This window comes from Peromyscus leucopus, chromosome 1 (assembly GCF_004664715.2).
Source record: "Peromyscus leucopus breed LL Stock chromosome 1, UCI_PerLeu_2.1, whole genome shotgun sequence".
In the NCBI taxonomy this organism is placed as follows: domain Eukaryota; kingdom Metazoa; phylum Chordata; class Mammalia; order Rodentia; family Cricetidae; genus Peromyscus; species Peromyscus leucopus.
Genome location: NC_051063.1, coordinates 32,031,406 through 32,058,408, shown reverse-complemented (window position 1 = coordinate 32,058,408; position 27,003 = coordinate 32,031,406). Strand labels below are relative to the sequence as shown.

The following is a 27,003-nucleotide window of genomic DNA, read 5'->3' as shown; positions in this document are numbered from 1 at the left end:
CACCCGGGGATTCAGTCCCTCTATTATCTGCCATACCTCTCTCCACAAGGAATGAATCTTCGACACCTGAGCAGGAGCTTTTGAAGATCTGTGCCTTCAATAGTTACAATTTCTCCCAGCCATCATAGAATCCAAGCTTAGCTGGTTGGGCTGGCCTGAAGTCCAGAGTTCTAAATATTTATTTCATAGTCTTTGATTCCACTTCCAGGGTTACTGACCCTAAAGCCATGGCATGAAGAATAAAATCTGTCAGAAGTTAGCAGCGGGAAGAGGAAGCTGACTGCTCCAGGAGTATGTGGTATTCAAACAAACTCACTGATCAACAGTGAGGTAATTAATTACAAACTACTTTCTTGTGATTTTAGATTTTCTAAAACCTTTTTTAAAATTGTCTTTTTATTCAAGCATATATTGTACATTGAACATATTACTGCCCACCTCCAAAATGTTTTCTTCTTTTTATAACTTTTTATTGATTCTTTGTGTCTTTCACATCATGCATCTTGACCCCATTCATCTCCCTGTCCCTTTGTATCCACCCTCTGCCCTTGCAACCTCCCCCACATAAAATAAACTAAACAATAAAATTTGTTTGAAAAGAAACAGAGGAAAAAGGCAAAGAAAAATCTCATCGTAGACCCTGTAGTGTGACACAGTAAGTCACACGGTGACCCTTTAGACCACATATCTTTACTTGCACATGTTTGTTACAAATACTCATTGGTCTGGTTTGAGGCCTCTGGCTTCCACTACACTATTGGTACTGGGTCCTCACTGGGACGCCTCTTGGACATCCTATTGTTGCCCTGTGTCACGGAGATCCTGCACCTTTGGATCTGCAGGACCAGACCCTTCATATGCTCCAGCAGATCATAGATGAGGTGGATTTTGGAGTGGGCCAATGCATAGTCCTGGTCCTAGACCTGGGTAGTTGCAAGGTTGGTCAGCCTGCCAGCTCTCCCTCATCCTCACCACCAGGGTGAGCTCTCCAGCATTGCCCTGGCTAGCTCACCCTATGCAGCAAGGAGCAAGGGGTGGCCCGGTTGTCCTGCTTTCGCACCCTCAAAGCCAGCTCACCCACACCTACACCACTAGGTGACACCAGTGGCCCAGGCAAGGTGCAGGGGCCACTCTGCAGAGCACTGCAGCTGGTGAGGGGCAGAGACCACTCTCACGGCCTCAGGGCCAGCTCTCCCACCTGCCACAGGCAGTAAGGGGTGGGGATGGGGGAGGGCATCTCTCCCTCATCCACACCACTTATGGCAGATGAGGGGTGGGGTCAGATCTTCCATGCATGTCGTCGTGTTCTCAGGGCAGCTCACCGTGTTTCCTGCTTTTTCTTGGCTAACGGAAATGGAACCTAGCGCTTCTTGTGTGATAGGCAAGTGCTCTATCATCAATCTACATCCCAGGCCAGGCCTCCAAGACCGTGTGTGTGTGTGTGTGTGTGTGTGTGTGTGTGTGTGTGTGTGTACATGTGGTATGTGCATGTGTGTGGTGTGCGCATACATGTTTGTGTGTTCATGTTGTACACACAGTATGCAGAGGTGAGAGGAGGCTAGAACAGGATGTCAGGTGTACTTGTCTATCACTCTTCACCTTACAGCCCTGCGACAGGGTTTCCCACGGACCCAGAAGTTCTGTTTCAGCTAGGTTTGTTGGCTAGTGAGCTTTAAGAATCTGCCTGCTCTGTCACCCAACGTTGGGAATTACAAACACATGTGGCATGTTCAGCTTTTTCAGATGGGTGATTGGGATTTTGAACCCAGATTGTCATGCTTACACAGTACTCACTCTAGCTACCTACCGAGCCATGCATCTCCTTAATCCCCCATGAAGTTCTTTATTTTCACACATCCCAACCACTGGGCCGGTCTACTGTACCCCAGTTCATCACTCTCTGGTGATAACATGCTTTTGACTCATGAGAAAATGTTTTCCGTCTGTGCCAATTGACAGAACTGTGTGTCCTGCATTCGGCATCTGGCCCTTAGCTCTCTGCTGGACAGTCATAGAGAACCAGGCAGGATGTCCCTCCTGACTCCCCCACCCTCCTCAGCCTCTTGTCTGTAGACAACAGAGGCCCTCCCACTTCCTGGCATTTCCTCTCAATTCTAGTTAAAGGCCCTGGATTAGCCAATCAAGCCCTCAGGGTGGCTCATACCATGCTGTAAATTCAGAGAACCACAGCTGTGAAGCAGAAGGTATCCTTTAAGGACCCAGGAGGAGGGAGGTGCAAACAAATGTTCTGCTCTAAGTATCAGGGCTCTCCCTGCCTGTGACACACAGGAGCGGTGCTCCTCAGTTCCTGCCTCCTGTAGTGCAGACTGTGGGATGAGACACAAGCTGGCTTGGACAAGTTAAGGTTGCCTAAACCCTCAATTTCCTCATCTATAATTAGCCAGGATGACTTTATGTGGCCAGTAAAAGGAATAAGAGACATAAAACACCCAGCATAGTGGCTGACACAGAACAATAGCCAATAAACAACACAGTTCAACAAAGGACTGTCCTACAGTTCAGATCATAAACTCTATTGAAAGGAGTTCCTGCGGGGAAAAGCTGCCACTTCTGCAGAAGCCAGAGGATCAGGTAAAGGACATTTCTGGCACAGCTTGTAATGTGTGTGCATATATAGTGGTGATGCATGCATCAAATGGAATGACAAAGCTTGTGCTGGGCACCAGAAAGAAAAAAGAAAGCTCACGCAGGCAAGTTTCCATATGTTACTAACATCAGCCTGTGTGACTGTTCTGTATTTACTGAGTCAAAGAACCTTTGGCTTCTGGTAATCAGCATTATCCCAGAACTATGCAATGCAGGACACATTCGTCATTGACATCTTTCCTACTGATGTATTTAAAAAGTGAAAGCAGAATGGAGAGGTGACTCAGCTGGCCGCATAATCATGAGGCTCCAGTTTGATCCCTAGCACCCAGTGCAAAGATAGGTGCTTACAATTCTAGTAAGGGGAGGCTGAGACAGACGAACCACTGGACCTGCCTGGCCACCCTACCCACCCGGGGAGCCTGAAGTCTCCCAGAGGAACCACCCCCAAGAATGACCTCTGGCCTCTACATGTATACACACATATACAGACACAAATGCACCCCAACACACACACAAAGAGTGAGAGCAGTGGAAATCTAACTTATATCCCAAATATTATCACTTCAACATGTAATTGGAATTTGAAAACTTGTTATTTTTTCATACCAGATCCCCAAAATTCAGTATATATTTTGTCCTTACATCTCAGTTTAGGCTCACATCATTCAAGTGCCTGGGAGCCACCTGCAGTCTGGAGCCATAATCCTAGACAGTGAAGGTGTAAATCTTCTCTATGAACTGTCTTTCCTGGCCCCTGGGTGGTGGCCACACTTTGTGAGTGTTGGAGTTCCTGGAATTTAGGCGTTGTGTCTTGCTCAGGGACATTTATCATTTCCATCTGAATCTCTTCTTTTAATTCACAGAATGAAATGCATTGGAGTGAGGAGATGGATTGGTGGGTGAAGTGCTTTCTGAGAGAACATGAAGAACTGACTTTAATCCCCAAGAACCCACATAGAAAGCTGTGTTTTATGTACTTCTGGTCCCAGTGTAGAGGAGGCTGAAACCGGAGGATCCCTGGACTGGCTAATTAGGCAGCTACAGACTCTGTCTCAAAACAAAGTGAAAACCCTGAGGAAAACCCCTGAGGCTGATCTCTGACTTCCACACAGATGCACACACACACACACACACACACACACACACACACACACACACACACGTGAATGTGCACCTGTACACACTCATGCACCCACACTCACATGAACACACATAAATACAAATTGTATGCATTGATCCTCTTCAGGTGGATGCTTTGAAGCATTTAAACGTTGAAAAGTAGTCAAATCCAGCTATTAATAATTAATAAACTCACTCCCATATAACATAGTTATTGTTTTGTGACAAGAACACATCTGCTCTCTTTGCATTTTTCAAGAATATGGTATATCAGTCCAGTAAGATGTCTCAGTGTGTAAAAGCATTTGCCATGTAAGCCTGATGACCTAAGTTCGATCCCCAGAGCCCATAGTACAAGGAGAGAACCGATTCCCAAAAGTTGTCCTCTTACCTCTGTACAGGCACTTGAGTGTTTGTACACACACACACACACACACACACACACACACACACACACACACACAAATAAATAAATAATTTCATGAGAATACAATATGTCACTGTGGTGATTTGAATGAAAATGCCCCCCATAGGCTCACAGGAAGTGACACTATTTGAAAAGATCAGGATGTTCAGCCTTGTTGGAGGAAGTGAGTCACTGGAGGTAGGCTTTGAGGTTTCAGATGCTCAAACCAGGTCCAGTGTCACTCTCTCCTCCTACTTCCTGCTGATCCAGATGTAGAACTCTCAGCTACCTCTCCAGCACCATGTCTGCCTGCATGCTGATATGCATCCCATCATGATGATAATCAACTAACCTCTGAACATGTAAGCCAACCGCAATTAAATTTTTTCCTTTATAAGAGTTGCCATGATCCTGGTGTCTCTTCACATCAACTATAGTCTCTGTTACACAGCAGAACTGAACTTGTACTTCCTGTTTAACTGTCATTATACCCCCTTTAACCATTGTCTCCCACCCTCCACTTCCCCTTCACCACTCAACCTGTGTTAACCATTGTTTCATTTCCCTGGAGAAATCCACTTTTGTAGCTTGCACTTATGAATGAGATCAGGTGGCTTTAAAATTTTTGTGCCTGCTCTTTTTATTTAACATGATGTCTTCCAGGTCCATCTGTGGTGTCACAAATGACAGGATCTTGTCTTTTTGTGTGTGTGTGTGTGTGTGTGTGTGTGTGTGTGTGTGTGTGTGTGTCACTTTATTTATCTGGGACTGTTTCATATAGCCCAAGCTGGTCTTTTTGTTTTGTTTTTGTTTTTGTTTTTGTTTTTGTTTTTGTTTTTGTTTTTGTTTTTGTTTTTCGAGACAGGGTTTCTCTGTGTAGCTTTGCGCCTTTCCTGGAACTTACTTGGTAGCCCAGGCTGGCCTTGAACTCACAGAGATCCGCCTGCCTCTGCCTCCCGAGTGCTGGGATTAAAGGCGTGCGCCGCCGCCGCCGCCGCCGCCGCCGCCGCCGCCGCCGCCACCGCCACCACCACCACCCAGCAGCCCAAGCTGGTCTTAATCTCCTCATGAAGCAAAGGAAGACTTTGACTTTTGATTCCTGCCTCCACCTCCTGAAGACTGAGATTGCAGCATGTACCACCAACATACAGTTGTATGCAGTGCTGGGGATTGGACACGCAAGGCTGCACTAGGGCTAGTTAAGAACTCAATTCTCCCAACTGGCTTATGGCCTTAGCCCCTCTACTTTAGTTATACATTAGACTTTCTTTGTTCATTTATTGACACTTTAGTTAATTTTATATCTTGTCTCTTGTGAATAATGCCACAAGGCATATAGGAGTACAGATGTCCTTTCAACATACTGATTTAATTTTCCTTGTATATATACCCAGAAGTGGGATTGCTAGATCTCAGTCTGGATGTTTATTCCTTGCTGATAAAGGAGCAGGTAGCTCATATCTCCATGTTCTGATTTGTTCACTCCATGACTCTGATAATTATGGTATTTGTATGGCATAATAGAACCCCTAGAACACAGCTGTCTGTCGGCACAACAGCCACCCTCAGTAAAGAGTTAATTGGTGTATCTTGACCTACTAGTGTATCATGAATCACCAACTAGGAGGCTCAGTTCCAAGGTTGTAAGTCAATTTGTTTTCTGTGGTTTGGGGGAAGGAGGGATGAAGAGCTAGAAATTGGGGGGATTTCTTTTTTTTTATATTTTTATTGTTTGGTAATTTCATACTATTTTATTAATTGGTTGGTATTTTGATCTTATCTATCCCCCATTTTTACCCCTAACTTCTCTCCAGACCTAGTCCATCTCCGTACACCCCCAACTTTATGCCCTATTTTTTAATAACCCACCCAGTCCAATTTGTGCTTCCCAAATATTCCTGGGTATGAAGCCACCCACGGGAGTGTGGCCACCCTACCAGGGGCCACACCCCTAGAGAAACTGACTGTCCCTCCCCTAGAAGCCGTTAATTGTCCATAGCTCCCCATTTAAGGGGGGGATGCTAATGAACCTTGTCTGGTGGATGCTTCTTCTTCTTGCTATTGTGCAAATAGCATTCTTGCCAGCCAATTGCATATCTTTGGGTAACACTTCCTTCCCAGAAAGAATGAACAAGTGGCCTCAAGATAATGCATGCCCAAGCAATCGCTGTCAGTAGCTGGAACTGAGGGAAATTAGCAGCTGTAGACATCAAGCTGTGGGTTCAGGTTTCCTTTTGTCCTCTGTGAAGCCCCCAGTGACGCAGCAATGTCAGCCCCTAGAGTGGAGCCGAAGCATTTCGGCATTAACAGATTACAGAGAAGGGAGAGCTGCTGGTGGAGAGAGAAGCCGGCTAGAACATCTAGCTCATCAGTGCCTGCCGGTGTATGGAGTGAGGCTTTTGAGGGAAATGAGCTCAGAAGCAGAAAGGCTGTGCCCCCCCCCCGCCCCCATTGAAGGAGAGGAAGGTGGTGATCAGCTTGATATCTGGTTTCAAGGGCTTATTGGGTCCTGCTGACTTAGAGCAAGGGTTCTTAATGTTTATCGAGATCACTGACTGTCCTCAGGAGAAACGTGTGTGCACACAAAAGAATAAGGGAGCTGTAGAGTTGATGGCACTGAACTACAGAGATAAGGTTACACTCTGGACCAAGACTACCTGAGCTCAAAGTTTAACCATGAGGTTATTCCAACCGCTAGCCATGTACTTCGAACACGTTCATTGGCCTCTTACTCCAAGAGGACCCTTTCATTTCTCTCCAAAGGACAATAAGATCTTCCTAGGGTTGCTGTGAGAGATTAGATGAAATGCTGCAAAACTCTTAGTGCAGGGCGGCCACTTGGCAAGTGTTCCATAATGCTCTCCACTGTGGGCCTTGATTATAGAAGGCCTCTGCAAGGATCTGAACTAAGGATGAGGAGCTCCCTGAGGATCTTCGATTGCTGCCTTGGAAATGTACTTTGAGCATCATTAGCCTTTTGAAATAGCAGATAAGCAGAATGACATGGAATTCCAACAGCCAGTTAGGAGAGCCCTTCTAGGAGAGAGTTTTCGGGTACTTTGCCCCTTCTTTCCATATCTCAGTTGATGACAAACTTCAGCGTCAGCTCTGCCATGTGGGAAGCTAAAGTTCAACCCTCATAGCCCTCACTCTATGACACTTCTACCTGCTAGTCAGTGAACTCTGGGACATGCCATCCCAGCTCCTCATTTTCTGGTCCATCACTGCTAAGCTGTCCTGAGTTGTTTCATGCTCAGCTCTGACACTGCTTCTGTCTGCTCTGGGGCCATTCTGCCTGACTTGGACAAGCGGTCAGACAGCCTAATAGCCTCCCCATCTACATGTTGGCATCTCCACATCTCCAGCCATTGCAGGTGTCTTGTGCAGCCATTGTCCTCCTCCTCCTCCTCCTCCTCCTCCTCCTCCTCCCCCTCCTCCTCCTCCTCCTCTCCTTCCTCTCTTCTCCTTGTCCTCCTGTGCTGGGACTCAGGGCCTTGCACATGCCCAGTGGGCTCTTGCTCTTGGACTTCCTCCCCAACCCACATATTTCCTTTTTCGTATTCCACCTCTCACTCTCACTCTTGCCCAAACTTCTTGAGGAAAGCATTATTTTGTGTACATTCTACAATCTGAACCCCCCCAAAAATATTCTAAAACAGACACTCTAGAAGCTTAAGAAGACTCTTCTAGATTCTAAGATCAGAATTTATTATCAGAATTTAATAATACCAGAATATTATTAAAAGAAGAAATTGCCGGGCGGTGGTGGCACACGCCTTTAATCCCAGCACTCGGGAGGCAGAGGCAGGTGGATCTCTGTGAGTTCGAGGCCAGCCTGGGCTACCAAGTGAGCTCCAGGAAAGGCACAAAGCTACACAGAGAAACCCTGTCTCGAAAAAAAAAAAAAAAAAAAAGAAGAAATTTTAGTTTTCCTTTATGACTTATTAGAGTCAATATTGTATAGAATCTTGAAGTAACCTATACTATAAATTTTGTTATAATGCTGGAAGTGAATAAAATTTTAAAATAACACTTTATGCCATGCCAGACTCTTAAAGGACAATAGGGAAATCACCAGATGCTACAAATAACCTAAAAATATTTAAGAAATAAGTGTGCTCTCCTTCCCCACATCATCATAGCATAATCTCCAAGGTATAGAACCTCAGGAAGTGACATGTCCTATCTGAGTTGTTCTTTCTCATTCAGGCAAATTGCAGCCTCCATCCAGCCGATTTTAAGAACCAAATGAAGTATTCATCTTGGGGTTGGATTCCCGTCCCTTACTATTGGTCTGGATGTTTGAAGGTCTCGTTGACACTCACACCTCACAGATATGAAGCGGCAGCTTGGAAGAGTCACAAACTAGGAAGTGTGGTATAAACATGTCTGCCTTCCTCTGCGTTCAGGCCCTTGGACAAGCTGATTTCTATCTGTGAAGTACTCCCCACCCTGAGCCCAAGAGGCAGCATGGCTGTTCTGAGGCTGTGTTATAGAGTTCTGGAATGTCAGTGTCTGGGATTCCAGAACTATGGTGGATTGGATGTACAGTTCCTTTGTCCCTAAGAAAAGGCAAAGAAGGTCTATGAAGACCATCAGAGGGTCACGTGGAAGAGTGTGTCAGGCTACTTGTCAGGCACCACACATCTCAAGAACCTTGCCTGTCAGTGGCCTAAAAGAATGAAGGTTTGTACGTTTTAGGGGCTGCTAGATGCCCAAGTTGAAAGGGATTTAAAATAATTACTGTATTCTAAAGTGTATGGTTGTGGGTACTATAAAGAAGCCTGGTCTGACACACCAGAGACGGTGGTTCATCAGTGGGAAAATCACCTGCTTTTGCAGAAACACAACAGACACATACATGCCAGGTGGAATGGAGACCTGCCTGTAATCCCAGCTCTTGGAAGACTGAAAGCTGAGTAGGTGGACTAGCCAGAGAGTTCTGGGTTCAAGTGAGAGCCTGTCTCAATATATAAAGTGGAGAGCAACCAAGCAAAAACACTCAATATCAGTATGTACACACACACACCTGCAGATACACTCAACAGGGACACCTATCACATAAACATGTGAAAAATATTTTATTTTATTTTTTAGGAGAGGAAAAGATGGTATGGCCTGCTAGAGTGTTAGAGACCTGGACTCTGGGCTTTTCACCACCTTTTGAAGTCTCCAATGTCCCTGAGAATAAAGCAAGGTTGCTATGTCATTGATGATTCATTCATTCCTCATTCATACAAGGCTACCCACTTGTTTTGGCCACTCTGACTCTGCATGACTTTGAGTTAGATGTGTGGAAAGGTGGTGTGAACAGCCAGTGACAGGACTCCTGTTCAGCTAAAGTCTCCCTCTGGGACTCAGTCAGCTGTCCAGATTCTCCAAAAGCACCAGTTCAAGTCTGGGTCAAACTTGGCCGTAACCAAGGCTATCCCTAATGAAACCTCTATAGATATTGTAGTATCTGGTCCTACTGAATGTAGGGTAGATGTTTGATGCAAACACTCATCTCGAGTGGCACCCATGTTACCTGACACTGATAGAAATGCAGAATCAAAACTATGGCACGGGCCCAGACAATGTGTTGTAACATTCCCTCTGGGGAACTGTGACATTTACTAAAGTTTGGAAACCACAGCTTGTCTTGGCATATCTTACTCTCTGGAGAGTGTGGTATCAGCAGGTGTTCAGTCAGTAGTTTCCTGACCAACATACCTTGGCACTGGTCCAGTCTGGTGGCACTGACACCCAAAGTTCTCATCAGTCTGCTCTCTTCAGAGCCTCTTAGAAGCCTTTTTCTTTCTGGTACTAAGGAAGTGTTAAGGCTCTTTAGGGAGAGATGACCTCTGAGGTCCATGCCTCTAAGACCTGAATGAGAAGACCCCATGTCATGAACATGCTAACCACCCCACACAGAATCGAGCAGGAAATGGTGCTGATGCCTGACTTTGATATTGGACACCTGACCAGGTACATTACAAAGTAAGCCTTTCTCTACATTTCTAAAGGGCTGGCACAAAGAAAGCAGGCAAGCATTGAAGTTTCACTGGTGGCATTGACCAGAGAGGTAGGATCACAGAGGGACCAAACATGGTGATGGGCATCCATGGCCCTGCCTTAGGCCTGGGTTGTCTACTATCTGGTGGCAAGATTTTTAGCACCTTCTTGAAAAGAGTTCATTGGTCTGACTCTGAAGTAGAGGTTATTCAAGGTCTGCAGATCCTCTTTTAGCTCTCCGTTTATATTCCTTCTGATTAGTGTTGCCTTTTCAGCCTTAATGATTTAGGAACAACATAGGTAATGCGCATCTTCCACACAGACAGAAGGGAGAAAATAGACTACACTATGAGGCAACAGCCACAGTGCTTCTTCTTGCTAGGGGCAAGTAGGGCAGGCTGTGCCCCTGACTCTGCTCTCTCGGAAGACAGCCCACTTGGGTTGGTCTTTTGGTTCACATTCTATACCTCAGGCCAGCTCTGCTTGCTTGCTTGCCTTGGAATATCCTGGATTATCCTGGCTTTCCTAGAAGGCTCATCTCCAAACACAAACTTCCACTTTGTCCAGATCTTTAAACCAGCAAGTGACTTCCCCATTTCCTGTCATCCTGAAATTAAGGTACACTTTCTCAGCCTTATTAGTCTAGTCTGGCCTCTTCCTTTCTCACTCCCAAAGATGGTGGCAAAGAAAAACCTCCTATGCAAAGCCCTACACATGGCTACCCCTTCCCCTGAAGTCTGGGTTTTATAAGTTTCACCCCACTCGACAGCAGCTTTCTGAGCCAATCACTCTTTTATTTTCCCTCTTAAGTCCATTGCCTAACAATCTCTTGTTTAACCTTTTGCCAAATTCTCCACTTCTGTCAGAGGTGACTGAGTGTTTGAGCAGGTAACTTCTACCTTTGCACCTTTATTGCAACAGGTCCAAAGGTTCCAGAGGAGCTGGCAGGACACTCTCAGGACAGGATCCAGTGGCTTCAGGTGTGCCTAGTCCCCGAGCGAGCGTGGAAAGGCAGAGGCAGCTGAATGTGGTGCTGAACCAACGAGCTAGCTGCAAGAGGAGCCGTTCCTCGACCCAGCTAGAACTGTGACTGACTGCTCTCACAAGGTGAGTTGCCTTCCCTGGTCTATGAGACGGGGGAAGGTGGGATGCATATTCATCCTCAACCTGCTTAAAGTTCTTTCATAATATGAGTGGTAATCTCAGCTGACTTGTGTGGGAAGCAAAGAAAGAAAGTGATTGGAAAGGGAAATATGTGAGCCATTTGAATTCTAGAAGAGAGAGGGGGGAAAAGGATTGAAAGAGAATTATCAATCTCACTTTTAGAAGGCATAAAGCTTTTGAAAGGTTAAAGACTGAGTCAGGATGTAGATTCCCTTCATCTTACATTCAGAACTCCTTAGAGAAGCCACTTAACCACTGCTGATGACTGAGACTCCTGAAGGACGGGATCAGCAGTGATGCTATTAGGGGCTGGCAAGCATCCTAAAGGACGTGCCATGTGTTGGCTCAGGGGATATCTTCTGTAAGGGATGCAGCACTAGCCTCATTTTTTGGATACACCTCTGAGTTGTTGAGCAGTGTGGCATGGCTTTAGAGAGGATGTGATGGTCAGTCTCTGCTGACCAGACTGTGAAAATCTTGGTGATGTCAGAATCTTCCATAGAAATCTTTGGGGCTCATAGAGGCTGCATAGAAAGGCATAGAATGACTCAGACCTTGCTGAACTTGGCATTCAGTTCTAGAGGAGACCAATGACAATGATATTAGTTGGTATCCTCTGAACCTGCCACAGGCTAAGACAGGCCTTAGAGAGAAGCCAGGGGCATCCCAGGCACTGAGGCTTGGCATCCACTCTGCCAATGTTCTCCTCGGGAGAAAATTGTTTCAGGGGAAGCTGAGCTCTGAAACTAAACAAAAGCTGAAGGCACCTCCTTCTATCCTTCCATCCTTCCAAAGGGGACAGACCTGCTGTTCTTTGAGATATGGCTCCATTTTCCTGGCCTTTCCAGCAGGAGGGGGTGCTCTCTGCAGAGAGAAGAAATACTAAGGTAGCTAGCACTCTAGTGAAGAGCCAGACTCACCTTGAACTTCCTCCCCATCCTTCCTGGAGGGATCGAGGCTGGGAAAGTGCTGTGTAATTCTGTCTGTCTGTGAGTTTGCTGCTGGGGGTGGGGTTGGGGGCGCAGGACCTGTCATCTGTCTTCCAAATCCGAGAATGAGGTCTCCTTGTGCCCCTGGGAGATCAGAGCGTTAGGGTGATAAATAAGGCAGCCATGAACCCGGGTTGTAAGGTGGAAGTGGGGAGGCACAGGACACAGTTTTGCATTAAACTTGCCGGAGTCAGAGACGGATCTGGTGTGTCAGAGGAAAAGGAGCCACGTCAGTTTAATGGCTGGCTGCCCCAGTGGTTCCTGGCTTATTTTGTTTATTCTGTTGTCTCTGTGAGGTCCGCATGTGTCCCTGAGCCGGGCAGCTCTGAGGACCGGGAAAGGGGCTACATGGAGAAGACAGTTGTTGAGACTGCCCCAAGGGCGGAGGTCCCTCTCGCTGGACTTTCCTGTCCTGCGAACGCAGCGGGATACAACGTCACCTCCGTCTCTCTGGCAGTGAACCCAGGGGCACCTCAGCTCGGTTTCATTTGGATTTTCGTCTTAGAGGAGAGCTAGTGAGACCAGCGGGAGCAGGTGGACTGGGTGGATGCTAGGTGGCTTTTGTTTCAGCCCTTAGGGGCTGGGGCTAAAGGCTTTGAAAACCGGCGGGGTAGCTTAGGCTGCCTGTCTCCTCCTGGTCAGAAGCGCTTCCACTTTCAGTTGTGAAAGAGGAAAAAAAAAAAAAAAAACCAGGAAGTGAAGTCCCCAGCACCAGCATGTCAGAAAGCCGGGCTATGGCCTGGCTGGGACGGCTCAGGGCAGGGCATAAGTGCGGACACTAGCCCGGCTGCCTGCCTGCCTGCCTGCATGGACGCTCTGAAGCCGCCCTGCCCCTGGAGAAGCCCGGGGTGAGGAAGGAAGGATAGGGGCTCTCCAGCCAGCGAGAAGCCGGAGCCAGGAAGCCCCCCACTCAAGCTCCAAGACATTCGGCCCCTCACAGGGTAAGGGATCTGTAGCGGGGTGTGATCCAAGGACGGGCCCCTGGGCGTGCCACAGAGGCATCCGACCCCCCTCCTCCCTGCCCAGCTTCAGGAAGCTGGTTGTAATTCGCGGCTCGCTGTGGCCCACGTGGGCGCCATGCTCTTTATGCCCCGGGGGTGAGGGTGGAGGTAGGGGTGGGGGCTCCCAGGGGTACCCGTGCTCCCTGGATCCGGAGAGGTGAGGAAAAGGAGGAACGGACGGTGGGAGGGGACTTTCTCCGTCCCTTTTCCGGAGGTGGATTACAGAGACCGTTTTGCGGGCCTGAGCACGTGGCGTAGCTCCCTGGGGTGGGCTGGGGGTTTAACCTTGCTTTTCACTGGACTTTGACTCTCGGATGGTAAAAGCTAAGGAATGAGACTAAGGAGATGGAGAAACAGACTGAATGGCTTCTGAATGAAGTTGGGTCTCTTTTTGGGGCTATCAGCACAGGTTAGATCTAAGATGCTCTGGAAGGGCTTTGAGAGAGTGAGTATTGAGAAAGGGCTCCATGGCTGGGTTTTGATACCCCATGTGGTATCACACCCCTCCCCCCTTTGACAGTCTGAACGTCAGGATTGAATCTAAACTTTCTACTTGTAGGTGACTGGTGCCCTGTAAGAGGCAGGTCTAAAATAGTAAAGCTTTGGTCAGGTTTCAAAACTGGAGATAGAAGCCATAGATTCTGACCCTGCCCTCTGTATCCATGTGGCAGCTGTTTCCGGTCATTTTAGAATGCACCTTGGGAGAAACACAGTATAAAAGCTTATGAGCATCACTCATGTGCCTGTGTCGGCCAATGAAAGGCACAAAAGCCTAAATAAAGCATAGCTGTAAATGCAGGCAGGCGGGCAGGCGGGAGGTTTGAGGGAAGCGGTTAGCACAGGCAGGTGAAGTAGCTGGGGTATGATGGGATACTGGTGATGGGGACGCTAGAAAAAATCGCAGCACATAGAACCCAGAGAGACACATTAAATTTAATTAAAAAAACAATACTGTCCAGACCACACAGAGTCGCAGCCAAGCATTCTGACTTAAGGCTATGTTATAACTTTGTTTGCCCTGCTTTGTTTTTTGAAATAGACAATCACTGTAGTCCAGGCTGAGTTGGAACTCCTTACGTAGATGAGACTGGTGATCTGCCTGCCTCGGCTGTCCAAGTGCTGGGATTCTAGGTGTGTGCCACGATGCCAAGCTATGTGATAGTTCTTTAGGGCAAAGACACATACCACAATATCAGTGTGCTTCTGTGCACCTCAGTGCTACATCACGGCGAGGCTGCAAGTTCAAGGAGGGTGGACACTGTAGAAGGACAGAGCTCTCAGCCAAGTACCAACACATAGCAGATAACATATTTGGTCAAGCCAATCTTTTGAGGTGGATGGTTTCACTGTCCGATGGTTAAGAGAGTAGCATCAGAGAGGCGAAGCTACTTCCCCAAGGTCACAGAGCAAGTAGGCTGTCACTTGTATCGGAACTGTAGGCAGTCTGATGCTTTCAAAAACAAAATATTTACAATTTTATTTTAAAAACTTGTTCTTCATTCACTTGTAGGATTAGCTTTCCTTTGAATAGCCTACAATTTTAGCGTGTAAGAAGATTTTTGTATGTGACACTTGGATACCAGATACTGAGTTTATATGGTCGTCCCCTATTTGAGGTTTTCCTGGAACCATGAATATTAGCACTGCTGTCACTGGGGAGCACTGTGCTCAGAGTCCTATGGGTGCTTTTCTTGTGATTCTTAGCCCATGGAGTAGGGTTAAAAGTGTGACTTAGAAAGACATTCAACACATCATGCATGGTTGGACCTGGAATCTGAACTTGGGCTCATTTAGTTCCAAGGGTGATCTGTGCTTTAACGCTGATGAGTCTGGCTGGCTTAATGCATAGGCCAAAGAACAAGAAACTGTAAGGTAGTTAATCTTTAGCAAATCCTCCCACCTCAATCCATAGAGGCTGGATGTAGACAGACCAGTTGTCGGGTTGGGGGAAGGAGTGAGGGGTGAGTGAGGCACAGGCACAGGGGTTCCTTTTGAGGTGATGAAAATGTTTTGGAATTAAATAGAAGGTCAGCGGCCTAGCATTGTGAATGTACCTTTTAAAAAAGCTTAAGGTTTTTTTTTGTTTTTTTTTTTTTTTTGTTTGTTTGTTTTTTTTTTTTTGGTTTTTCGAGACAGGGTTTCTCTGTGTGCTTTGCGCTTTCCTGAGCTCACTTGGTAGCCAGGCTGGCCTCGAACTCACAGAGATCCGCCTGGCTCTGCCTCCCGAGTGCTGGGATTAAAGGCGTGCGCCACCAACGCCCGGCAAAAGCTTAAGTTTTAAAAAGTGAATTCACCTTAAAAAAAGAAAGAGAAGAAGAAGTATTTTCTCCCCTCTTCCAGGGAGATGAGCTCCGAGTCCCAGGTTTGGCATCCTTTTAAAAAGCAGGAGTGTGGTTCCTGCTTGCTGTGTCCCATACTCATGCCTAGCTGACGACGCAGTGACTCTGGGTGCAGCCAAAGGTGACTTTTCAGTCTGGCGGCGCTGCAAGTGTGGTGTGGTCCCAGCAGTGACCTCAGCCTTCACAGCTCACACCACGTTCTGTGGTCAGTGCCTCTGGCTCTCTCATGGTGTTAGATCCAGGCTCTCAGTAGCCCTCCCCACTGGCACAGGGCTGGATTCTTCCTAGCTTCCCCATTCTTGGTATGTGAATAAATAAATGAGTTCATGAGGTTTGGAAGGTCAGCCAGTCCGTGAACTGCCATTACAGACCTCTCGGTCTTCCTGGGACATTCTTTTCTAAGACTGGGATTGTGAGAGGCTTGTAGGAGGATATGAGGAAGGGAATGGGGCTGGGTTGGTGACAGCCCTGTCTCCTCCAATTAGAAGCGCTGTGTTTAAATAGAAACAAAGACTTGTTAAGACATTTGTCTGTAAGAGGAACCAAGATGACGATTGTATCTTTTGGGACATCTCATAACAGATCATGTGATAGGAGTAAGGATGTGAAAATGGAGGTAAATAGAAGAGAGAAACCCTTTGTGTTGGTGTGTGTGCAGGTACACATGTGTGTAGGTGTGTGTAGGCATGTGTAAATGCATCTGGTTACCAGAGGACACTTTGGAGCTCTTCCTCAGGTTCTCACCATCGTCATGAGACTGACGTTCTTATCGGCCTGGAACTCATGATCAGACTAAGTTAGTCCCAGACATCTACTGTGTCCCCTTTCCCAGCTGGGATTACAAACATGTGCCACCACACCTGACTTCTGTTTTTCCAGACCTGGGTTCTGGGAACCTAACTGAGGACCTCAGGCTTGTGTGGCAAGTACTGTACTGACTGAGCCATATCCCCGGCCCTGACAAGAGAGGCTCTTTCTTCAGGACTTGCCACATGCCCAATGGTGCACGAGGTACCACAGCATTTTTGCTGTGTGCAGTTGAAAGAGCAGACTTGCAATGATGTTGAGTAACTGTCCCTGGGTCCTCTCGTCTCATAAATGACAGCTCTGCTGCTCTGAAGTCACAAAAGCAATGGCCTTGGAGGTTTGTTTCTGGACAGGGGAGTCCTGACAGTCAAGTTCACTGCTTACACTTCAGATCTGGTGATGCTTGACCATTGGTCTAGCCAGGTAGTGTGAGACCTGATTCTGAACCCAGGCAGGAAGGTCTCTTTCACAACCTCTTGCGTCATCCACTCTTTATCACGAAGGAATGATGAGGACCGAGCACTTTGTCCATTCTATCTTTTTACAGACCCTCTTATCAAATCTAGGGGACTTGTGATACTGGCTTTGCTTAACTTGTTCTCTCAAAAGTCACTTGGTCAGCAAGAAGTTGCGGCTGCCCTTTGGGGGTGTTTACCTTGACAAGTTTTTCTGTAGGGTGGGGCCATTGGTCTGATTAGTTGGAAGCATAATAGTAGATCAAGGTTAGTTTTATCAACCTGAGTGCCCTCGGGATTTGTCACTTCCTGTCACCACCCTGTGGGTGGCTCCACAAATATCCTAAGGGACCGAGTTAATAGGCTGTTGGGATTTGAATTAACAAGGGGTGTCCTATTAAGTACCACTTGACTCAACTGGCCAAGGGCTGTCACCACCTTATCCCCAGTGACTGTGCCTGAGAACCCAGTCTGACTCCAGTGGCATGGTGCTCTCACTGATTCCTCTTGGGGCCTTTTTCTTCACTCTTTAACTAAAAAAAAAAAAAAAATGAACCTTCCACCTCCATTAGAAATACCATCTCCCAGGGGTCAGTGGGAGTGGGAGGAGAAAGGGTATTGGAAGTGAATGTGAGCAAAACTGCATTAGACATGCATGAAAATGTCCTAATGAGGGGTTGGGGATTTAGCTCAGTGGTAGAGCGCTTGCCTAGCAAGTGCAAGGCCCTGGGTTCAGTTCCCAGATCAGGGGAAAAAAAGAAAAAGAAAATGTACTAATGAACCTGTTGTTACATACAATCAATATTACTGCAAGGAAGAAAAATCTTTCCCTCGTTCCCTCTTCTAAGTACTGCTCTTTCTCTGTTCTTGTCTTCAGCCACCCCTGGACCTTTCCTCTCTTCCCTTCTACTTAGGTCCATCCAACCCACGGTGATGGGGTTTATTCAGGAAGGTGGTTGATAAGACACAGACAAGAGTTGAGAAAGATGGTTTGCTGAGTGTGATGGCAGCAAGCTTGGTTGACAACAGGGTGTGTGAGAGTGTCTTCCTGTCCGTGGGCTTCACTGGTTGGATCGCTGTCTTTGGCCCTGGAAAAGAGACTCTTAGCAGTGAGGCCTGAGATCAAGGATCATACTTCTGGGCCTGTAGTGATCCAAAGGGCTGTCTACTCTACTCCTGTCTCCAAGGGCCTGTTCTCCCTCATTCTCATACGCTCATTCCACATCTTTGTTTTTTCATGTTGCAGAAACCTGTAATGCTGCAGAGGGTAGGAGTTATATATTCCAATGTTCATCGATCAACACTGGGTGTACTAGGCACACAGGCCCAAGGTCTTTGCCTTCTCTTTCCTTTTTCCTTCTGTTCTGCTCTTCCTTTCTTTTTTTCATCTTCCTCTTGTTCTTTCTGTTTTCTTGGGGTCTTTCATTTTTATTTTTATTTTATTTTGGCGTTTTGTTTTTGAGATAGGCTGTGTGTATCAAAGACTGGTCCCAAACTCACTGTATAGCAGAGGATGTCCTTGAATCTGACCTTCAGATTCTCCTGCTTCCACCTCCAGAGTGCTGGGGTGACAGGAGTATACTGCTACTCCTGGTTTATTTGGTGTTGGGGATCAAACCCAGGGCTCTATGCATGCTGACCCAGTACTCTGTCAACTAGCTACACCCCCAGCTCCACACACCTTTGTAAAAGTGAGCATAGAAATAAAAGTGTCACAGGGTAAACAAATGTATACTTTTGTCTACCCCAAACAGCCAACACTTGGATATATCCCAACAGAGCACATTAGCTCCCTGAGGAAAAAAAAATGGCTTTCTACTAGCTAAAGAATTCCAAGCTTACCTTCTCCGTTCTGAACATTGTGGCTACCTGGATATCGTGGGTTTGAATATCCCAGTGCACACGTGATATACTTGGGACTCTGCCTTGGCCTCATTTACATTGTGTGTAAGTGTGAAGTGTGTAAGTGTGAAGACCCAGTGGTGGTACTTCCAAGAAAGATCAAGCAGACTCCAGTCCAGGCATACATTGTGTTTCTTCTTTGAATGCTTCAGTGAGTGTCCTTTAACAGACTCCTCCCCCTGATTGTCTTTCTCTGAGCATGTGCCAGTAGTGAGCAACAGAAAGCTGCCGAAGTCTCGATGGGTTGGTGGGTTCCCACTTTACCTTCAAGTCTGTGCTGGGTGTGTGGGACTCTAAAGGCTAGGATGACCTTCACATGGAGTGCTCCCAGCACATCCCAGAGATGTTCCCTCAGTTCCAGAAGCCTTGTTGAGAACCAATCCAGAAGAAGAAGCCATGGCAGCTCTCCTGAGTTCCTGGCCCTGTGTGTGCAGCGGATCTTTCTTGACAGTCTTATGATTCCTTTACAGTGTGCTTGCCTATGGCAGGTGTCTTGCATCTTCCAGCTGTGGGACTCATCCTAGCAGTTGGGCTCAGAAGGGAGAGTGCAGCGGGAGGTGGTTCTTATTTGGTTCTTGTTCTTACCCCTCCCCCTTAATCGTTTAAACAATGGAAGTCAATCTTTCCTTGCTATGGAAAGCGCTACCGGTCCACCTCCTGGGGGCTTTAGTAGAGCTCCCTCTTCTGATGTTGTCCTGCTGGAATTGTGAATTCAAGGCTCACAAATCTTTGTGACGAGTCCAAGATGCCACTTTCCTGACTTTCTGAGCACATGGGCGTGCCTGTGCGAGCGTGTGTGTGTGTGTGTGTGTGTGTGTGTGTGTGTGTGTGTGTGTGTCTTTCAGAACACCCAGGAGCAGGGCTTTGCCCGATCACATGGCTAATGTGAGGTGGTGGCCTGAGAGCGTGGGTGCTGCTAAGTGGCTGGGAAGTTATCTACTGGCTCATAGGTCAGGATCTCACACCAGTCTTTCTTCTCAGCTACTTGGAGTAAATGTTGAAAGTTGCATATTCATAGCTCCTCTGGCACTGTGACTCAGACTCCACCTTTGGTCTGGATTCTTATCTGCTCCAGAGATGAATGAAAAAGTTTCCACCCTCAGAGCTGCAGTTCAGGCTGGCTTGCTCAGTGGCTGAGACATCCTTTACACACTGCACATCCTGGAAAAGGCTCCTGTGGAATGTTGTTTTGGTGAGGGGAGAGCGGCACTGATGGAAACAAGGCTGGGAGGCGGTGCTGCTCCCAGGTGTGTGCCCAGCCGCTGTACTGAACCGGGGGTGGAACATTCTACACCAGCTGCCTGAGTCAGAGGCAGGATAATAGGTGTATATATTAGTTTGTAGATAAAACAAAATATGCATTTCAGATGAAGCAATATAGGCCACCAAGCATTTCCTTCCCAGTTAGAACTAGCTACTCAAGCCTCCCTGACCAAAACTCGCCCCTTCCTTTAGAACCCAGTCCCTTTGCTTACGTAGCTTCGTCGTCGTCGTCAGTGTCCCATCACGCTATAGTGACCTATGCAGGCTTGCTTTCATCTTCTTCAATGGACAACAGTCCCACTTAGCTGGGTACAGTGGCTACTGGATAAATTGATGGTAGAATGCTGGGACAAATTGTTAAACCAACATTTAAATTGTAGCAGAGGGTAACTCCCCATCTTAAGAGGTTGTACCAAATTTATATTCCACAATTAACATTGCATAGTGTACTCTCTTGTTTCTGCTGGTTTAATGGGGAGTCGGGGAGACAGGCTGGGGCTTTTCAGTTTGTAATTTTCAAGAAGCATTGCTGAAGTTGAGTGTCTTGTCTTCACTTTCAGGACTCCTTTGCCACACATGTGCTACTGATGCCTCTGCCCTTGTTTCATTGGGCTGGATTTTGTCTTTATGTGGCTTCTGAGAGTTTAGTGCAGGGAGTTAGGTCTTGGCCTACGTGAGGTGCTTGACAATTTCCTTGTGTTACGGTCCAACAAGTCAATCATTTTTAAAAGTGTTATGTAATCGAGCTTGTCATTGTTTCCATTTCTGGATTTTAGTTTACATGTCCATCTTGAGTCTTTCCACCAATGTTTTAAACTATGTTTCTGTAATACTCTCTCCCAGATAGTCTTAGGCTTCTTGCTGTGTTATGTTTGAAGACTGCTCCATCTCTAACTTGCTTTATTGGAGTAAGTCAATAATCAGCTTTATATGTTTTCTTTCTGAGTGGGTAGCACATTATCCCAGTATATTTGTTGTAAGTAAATAGAATCTATTTTGATATTAAATGCTATTTAGTATGTATTTATAGTGCCTACTGGGCGTGTTTCATTATTATTTTACTAAATAAAGTGCATACTCAGTAGCCACTAGAAAACTTTCATAGTTCACTAGTGAAATTCAAACATGATGTTTGCCCAGTTCCATTCTTTTTCAGAACCTTTTAGACTCCTTGTGAGTTTTATTTTTCTGAGTGTTTTTACAGATAGTGTCAGGTTAGCAGGAAAATCACATTGGTTTAGAGTTGTGGCGGACATCTAGATTTGAGGAGACAGATCTCAGCTATTCCAGGCATGTTCTTCCATCTTCAAGCTCTTCTGCGGCTCAGATCTAACTCGTCTCTTTTAGTTCCTGACATTTATTATTTGTGTGTGCACTCACATGCCACCGTGCACTCGTGGAGGTCAGGTGATAGTTTCCAGGAGTCAACTCTCTCCTTCCCCAAGGGGTTTACAGGGGTTACCCTCAAGTTGTCAGCCTTGGTAGTAAACACCATCACCCTTTGAGCCATCTTGCCAGTCCTAAACATTTACATTTACCCCTGTAATGGTATCGTTTCCAAGATTTTTAAATTAGTTATTTGGATGAAGTATGGGAAACTTTGACTTTCCTATGTGCTGAGTGTTCTAGCTACCTTACTGGATTATATCAGCAATTAAAAAATAAAAAAGTGCTCATTACCTCTATTTCCTTAGAAGGTTTTCTTTTCTTTTTTCTTTTTTCTCCTCATAGCTTTTCCCCCCATCTGTTTATTTTAAATCCCAGCCGCACCCCCCCTCTCCTAGTCCCTCTCTTCTACCTCCCCATTGCCTCCTCTTCATCTCCACCTAGGAAAGGGTAGATCTCTCATAAGTATCAATAAAACATGGCATATCAAGTTGCAGTAAGACTAAGCACCTCCCCATGTATTAAGGCTGGACAAGGTGACCCAGTATGAGGAGTAGGGTCTCAGAAGCCAGTAAAAGAGTCTGAGATAGCCCCTGTTCCCACTGTTAGGATCTCCTTTCAGCTTTTGTTTTGTTTGAGACCAGGTATCACTATATTGCCCAGGTTAGTCTCCAACTCCTGGGCTCAAATATTCTTCCTGATTCTGCTTCATGAGTATACACCATCAAGTTTTGCCTTGTCTTTTAGTGAAAACTGATGCTACACTTTGTGTGTATGTTGTATATGCATGTGCCTGGACATGTATGTGTATGTGCTGAAATGCATGCACATGGGAACACATAGAGGCCAACAGCAAGTGTCTTCTGCCTTCCCACCTTAATTTTTTGAAGTGGTGTCTCTCACTGAAACTGAGCCTTGCTAGTTCAGCTAGATGGTGGTCAGTCAACCCCCAGGATCCTCCATTCTCTGCTCTCCCAGTACTGAGATTACAGGCCTGTGCAAGTTTTCCCCCTTGAGACAACATCTCTCACTTGCCTGGAAAAAGTACACACATCTAACTCAACTTCATTGCACATTAATGAAGAGGCTATTCCATCCTTCCAGGTATACAAATGGTACTATTGACTTGCAGTGCCCTTTCGACCTTTGGCCGTTGCTTTTTCTGGACATAGAGGCTCTGTGGTTGATAATTGAGAAGGGGTCCTCCTAAGTTAAAAGCTGAATTAGAAATGGGACGCCCAGGCCAGAGCTTTCATACTCAGCATCCTAATGACCCCTGTGGAATCATGGGGAGGTGTAAGACAGGTGGCATAGTCTCTAGGAGACAAAAATCACACCAAAGTGTGGAACAATGTGTTAACTAATTGGATGCGAGAACTTGGGGGACCCTGATCTCCTTTCTAATGAGCTTTAACTCACCACAGGATAAGTCCATACATGCAACAAGAAAACAGAGAAACCAATTAAGTCTAAATGAGCCTGTCCACTTTCTAGAAGGCAGATTTTTTTTTAACTTTATAGTTGCAAATATAGATATCATTATTGCATGGAAAATAATGAGTTCTCCAGAAATAGAAAGTAAAGATGCCCTGCCTTATCGTCTACTGTTCCCAAGATTCCAAGTAACATAGTGATTGTTGGCTAGACTTTCCACAGATGGGAAAACACAGATCATTTAATTCAGTTGCTCTGAGTCTAGTTTTGATGTGTATTATAAACACACCCTTCCCACTATCTTCCATCTCTAATTCATTAGTTCACCAAAAGACTGATGTGAGAGGATTCTTCCTAAGGTTGGCTGGAGTGAAGTATGTGCGTGCGTGCGTGCGTGCGTGCGTGCGTGCGTGGTGTTTGGTGTGTGTATGTGTGTGTAAATGTGTGTGTACGTGTGTGTGGTGTGTGTATGTATGTGTGCGTGTGTGTGGTGTGTATTATGTGTGTGCATGTGTGTGGTGTGTATATGTGTGTGTGTAAGTGTGTGTGCATGTGTGTGGTGTATGTGTGTGTGTGCGTGTACACATGCTTATGGAAGCTAAAAGACAACCTCAGGTGTCATTCCTCAAGCACCATGTACCTTGTTTCTTGTTTTGTTTTACCTTTTCCATTAGGAGAAGAGTTGGAGGGCAGATTTTTAGCACTAAAGTTAGGAAAAAGACTCAATGAAAGGAATACCAAGCAATGGGAAAGACTTCCCTGTAGCAGAATCTCCCCCTTACCCATTGGGCCTGGTCTGTCTGTCTGTCTGTCTGTCTCCATATATATGTGTGTGTGTGTGTGTGTGTGTGTGTGTGTGTGTGTGTGTGTGTGTGTGTATTTATCTATGTATCTTTTTTTTCTTTTGGATTAAAGGCATGCGAGCCTGGCTCTATCCATCTATTTTTGAGACACAGTCCCTCACTGGCCTGAAACCCGCTGAGTAGGCTGGGCTGGCTTGCCTATGAACTGCAGGGCTCCACCTATCTCTGCCTTCTGCCTCTTTGGCACCGGGACTTCAAGCATGCACAGCCATGCCTACCCTCTTCTTTTAATGTAAGGTCTGGGCTCTTACTCAGGTCCCCCTGCTTGTGTACCAAGCACTATATGAACCCAGCTGTCTCTCCGGCCCAGCTTTAAAACAAAACAAACAAAACCAAAGCAGTGTTTCACTATGTAGTCCAGCCTGGTCTTGAACTTTTATCCCCCTTGTCCTGATTTCCTAAATGCTTGTGTTATTACAGGTGTATGCCATGGTGCTTGACTTTTCTGTGGTCTAAGATTTGAGAAAGCAGGTTAACTGAAACAATTGAGAACAGATTATCTTAAACTGGAAAACAAGTGAGTTATTCGGTTTAGAGTTTACTAGAGTCTCAGCATGGTGTAGACATGGGAGGCCCAGCAGCAAATGGAACAAAAACCTTGTTCCTATGAGGGGATTAGCTCAGGAGGGGCAGTGGATAGCAGATAGTGAGCCCCACGAGAAGAGGGAGTGGCCCATGACTGGAGAGGAGAAAGCAGCGCCTAATAGGGCGAGCAGTGGGCGGCTGAGGTGACTCCAGCCCTGTGAACAGCACACAGGCCTGTCAGAGCTGGGAAGAGCGGCAGGCAGTGAGATGAACGCAGGCTCGGAGGTGAGAATGAACGTGAGGGGAAGGTTCTGAACAGAAGAGGAGGAGTAGAACAATACAATCTTTAAAAAATTCAGCTTCTTATGATGTGTGTGTGTGTTTATCTATATGAGTGAATGCCGTGTGTGTGTGTGTGTGTGTGTGTGTGTGTGTGTGTGTGTGTGTGTGTAGGTGCCTGTGGAGGCCAGAAGAGGGCATCAGATCCTTGAGGCTGGAGTCACAGGTGGTTGTGAGCCCTCCCCATCCTGAAGGTACCAGGAAACAAACTATGGTTGCCCACAAGAGTGGTGCATGCTCTTGACCACTGAACCATCTCTCCTCCAGACCCCCAAATACAGGCTAGTATGTATTTATTTTTAAAAAGTATTTTGTGTTGCTAGGACTCCAACCCAGGCCCCTTGCACAAAAATAATATATTACAAGAAAGGGACTATCAAGGGGAAAAATTAGCCTATAGAGTTAATCCAAAAGACTTACAACAAACAAGGGCAGCTTGAGTGATAGTGTAGAGAAGGTCCCTTAAGAACTTCATTCAAATGAAAGGAACTTAATGAATAAATGTTGCCCTGACTCCGCAGAGAGCAAAATCCAAAGCTGAAAGTAGAGTGCTCATAACCTGGACAGCAGCATTGGTCCAGGAAGTTTGTAAGGAGTCTGCAGCAGGAGGTGTGCTTCAGAACATCCCAGACATGAACACAGTAGGAGCTAGGAAATGCAGGTTGGGGTGTCCTCATGTATAATGTGGCTCCTGCTCTCTGTGTAGACAGCCTGGAACTGAAATTCCAGGTGCAGCAGGACACACCTCTTTCCTCTTTTTGTTACTATGATCACACTTCTCCCCAATTTTCCCCCACAGAGGCATGATATTAAAGCAAAAAATAAATGCCATCACACCAATGCTTGCAGGGGATTCCAGAGGGGGAGGACCCCAAGTACGGTTTGTTTCACACAGAACTCAGGGCAAGAGGGGTGTTGGCTTTGCCCTGGTTTATCTGAGCATGTCTTGGGAGTGCTTGTAGATTCTAAGGGCTAGAATGGTAACCATAGCATCCTCATCCAGTGAAGTTTCAACTTAAGGACCCAAGAGCCTGAGAAACTCACCTTCTCTCAGGCTCTGGCTTTTTGCTACCTAAACAGCCTCATTTACTTGTCCTATGTAGTGCTAAACTAATGTCATAGGGTGTGGATGTGTGTGCAAGTGTGCTTATGTGAGTGTACATGCGAGTATTCAGATATCACAGGAGAGCGCATACACACAGGTGTGCATGGGTGAGGTTCCTCAGGAGATGGTCACCTCATTTTTATTTATTTATTTATTTATTTATTTTGAAGCAGGCTCTGTTGCTGGGACTGAAGCTTGCTCATGAAGGTTGGCTAGGCAGTGAGCTCCAGGGACCTGCATATCTCTGTCTTCCTATTTCAAAGATTACAAATATGTGCCACCCCACCCCCAAGCTTTTACATGGGTCCAGGGGATGGAACTCATGCTTATATAGCAAGAACTTCACTAATTGATTTATCTTCCCAAGCCACTGAATGATACATTTTTAAATGGCTAGTTCTGCTGGATGATTTTTGTCACAATTTAAAAACAATTCGAGGGCAGCAAGGAGAACCATCTGAAATTCCATGAAACTTCTTGAGTTTGAAACTCAGCTGGCAATAGCAAGCTGAGCAAGGAAGCCATTTCTGTGGACAGACAAATAGAGCCTTCAGTACCTTCTGCTCATCAGATCCCTTGCCAGCATACCAAGGTCCTTTCGTTCTCTTTAAACGTGTAAGTCGTCCATTGTTTGTAGTGACATCTTCAGACTCATTCTCTTTGTAGGCAATATGACCAAAGTAGGTCTAAAAGGACTAGCCAAATATAGGCAGACTGTGCTTCGAATTAACATAGGAGATGTGTTCTTATTGATTTCTTTTAAAGCTTCCCACTCATTAAAACTGAGGTATTACGATATCTTAGTCTTCTGGGTTGTCCAAGGATGAAAAATTTGACAACCCAGTGACCCTGGGCCCATGTGACTATGTGGTAACAATTAGCTGTGATTGACAGCATTTGCCCCTCTTGAGACAAGTCAAGGATTCCCAGTCTCCTTTCTCCCAGTGGTTTATCTACCAGGCCACTGGCCCTCCCTCCCCCTTTTCACCCCTACCCCACCCCACCACCACCAAACAGAAACTTCACCTTTAGACCCTACTTTGAAGACAGTGTTTGTAAGGCTCCCACTTAATGTCAGTTTGCCACCTCGAGGAGATGGCAACATTCTCAATGCCACAAACTTGTTCCCACAGTTGAAGGAGGCCAGGTAAGGCTCTGTTCATTTGCAGGTGAGCTTGGGGCAGAGGGAGAGAGCCCAGGTGATAAGATCCAGCTTGGCTAACAGCAGTGCCCCAGCCCCACGAGAGGACTGGGCGGCAGGTGGGGGCAAGCACCAAGTAGATTTCTAATCGGCTCTGCTAT

General features: G+C 46.3%; 1 protein-coding gene across 2 annotated transcripts in view; it reads left to right on the top strand.

The window, feature by feature from the left end:
* Nucleotides 1-11,000: 11,000 nt before the first annotated feature.
* The window catches only part of Acsl5 (acyl-CoA synthetase long chain family member 5), a 46,214-nt gene continuing 30,211 nt past the window's right edge, over nt 11,001-27,003 (top strand). The window contains exon 1 of one of the 2 annotated variants that reach the window (XM_028875081.2): nt 11,001-11,236. The gene's annotated coding sequence lies outside the window, so the exon portion shown is untranslated. Of the gene's footprint in view, nt 11,237-12,730; nt 13,224-27,003 lie in introns of those variants that run through there. The other variant, XM_028875080.2, reaches the window with a different exon arrangement.